Source organism: Sapajus apella, unplaced genomic scaffold (genome assembly GCF_009761245.1).
Source record: "Sapajus apella isolate SASKATOON/1434 unplaced genomic scaffold, GSC_monkey_1.0 scaffold1, whole genome shotgun sequence".
Classification (NCBI taxonomy): Eukaryota; Metazoa; Chordata; class Mammalia; order Primates; family Cebidae; genus Sapajus; species Sapajus apella.
In genome coordinates this window covers 77010240-77012121 of record NW_022436941.1, presented here as the reverse complement: position 1 = coordinate 77012121, position 1882 = coordinate 77010240, and positions in this window count along the sequence as shown.

The window sequence follows — 1882 nt, the reverse complement described above, 5'->3', positions numbered from 1 at the left end:
TCCGCCTTCGTCTGCACCCCGGCATCGGCGAGCACCGCTCAGTGCTCGCTCTCCTTCATCCATCCCTACGCTGCTGGAACCCAGGAGGCGGGCAGTGCGGGCGCCGCCAAGGCGGCTTGAGCTTGCAGCGCGCGTCCCGAGCGCCTGGACTCCGCGCAGCCGGGCGCCGCGGTGGGAGCCACGCCGCAGACCCAAGTGCGCCCGAAGCCGCCGTCCGCCTCCCGGCCCGCCATCCGCCTCCCGGCCCGCCGTCTGCTGCCGGCTGGGCGGTGTGTGCGCGCGCCCGCGGGGCTTGCGCGCGCCCCTGCGGCGTGTGTACTCACAAAGGTGTGTCTGGTAAACCCACAGCCCGGGCTGCGTTCCACCCCGAAAAGGAGAAACCCCGGCCTGCAGAGAGGTCGCAGCCGCCGGGGCCACTAGGGCGTTCGGAACTCCCCGACTCCTAGCGGGTGGGTCGGCTACCCGGCCCGAGGGGCTGAGGTAGTGAGGGCGGGACGGTGGCGGCCGGCTCGGAACGCGCATCGCGCGGCTGATGGTCACGTTCCGAGCGCTTTGCGCGTTTTCGGGCACAGCACAGCAGCCGGGACAGAGCGGACGCAGAGCTCGTGGACGGGCGCACTGCAGCCAAGCCGCGCAGCGGACCGGGCGCGCTCCCTCCACACTAGGTCTGCAAAATTGAAGTGGAAAGTCGCCGCCGAACGCAACCGTTCTTCCTATTCTCCGGCGCCGCAGCTTCGCCGGGTGGTGGAGAGTGCTCCTCTAGACCGGCCGGAGGGGAAGCTGGCAGCTGGTAGGCTTTGGCCGCGCCGCCTCCGCCTTCCTCTCCACCCGCGTCCCCAGGGCTCCCTGCCGCATTTCTTTGTTTTGAAAGCGCCTCCTCCGCCCAGAGGCTTTTCCCCCGGAGGGCAGGCTGACTGGGAGGGTGGGGCATGGGCCCGTGGGCCCCGCCCCTCATTTAGCTCGGACCCCTCCCCTTCGCTCACCCCCCATCTCCCTTTTCCTCCCCGCTGCGACCCACGAGGCGCGTCCTCACTTGTCGGACTTCAAAGGGAGACAGAGAACTGGAGGGGGAAGTGGAGTAGGCAGGGGGCGCAGAGACCCACCTACCCTCAGACCCGGCCCGGCGGCCCACCCCCTCCCACGGGAACCCCGCCCGAGCCCCCCCCCCCCCCCCCCCCCCCCCCCCCCCCCCCCGCGTCAGAGCAGCCTGACATTCTCATAGCCCACCGGGCACCCAAACTGCCCGCCCCCACCACCCCCGTGTCGGCCAAGCGCTCTATTTATGTTTCAGCCCAGCTATTTGCATAGGCACCGCCCCGGCCATAGGTTCCCCCTATCGGAGCCCCGCCTCAGCCTCTACGTCACGGCAGAGGCCCCGCCTCTTGTGCCCATACAAGGAGCGACGGGCCCTAGATGGCAGCGTGGCGTCGCGACGGCGTGTGCGTGTCGCGCTTCCTTGTGCCGTTTATAGGGTCCCGGCACTTCCGCTGTCGGGTTAGAAGCGGCGCGGTCATGGCGGAGCGCGGACAGCAGCCTCCTCCCGCGAAACGGCTTTGCTGCCGGCCGGGCGGCGGCGGGGGCAGCAGCGGCGGCGGCGGCGCGGGTGGCGGCTACAGCTCTGCCTGTCGACCCGGCCCGCGGGCGGGCGGCACGGCGGCGGCGGCGTGCGGGGGCGGCGCGGCGCTGGGGCTGCTGCCGCCGGGCAAGACCCAGAGCCCCGAGTCGCTGCTGGACATCGCGGCGCGCAGGGTGGCAGAGAAGTGGCCGTTCCAGCGCGTGGAGGAGCGCTTCGAGCGCATTCCGGAGCCGGTGCAGCGCCGCATAGTCTATTGGTCCTTCCCCCGCAGCGAGCGGGAGATCTGCATGTACTCGTCCTTCAACA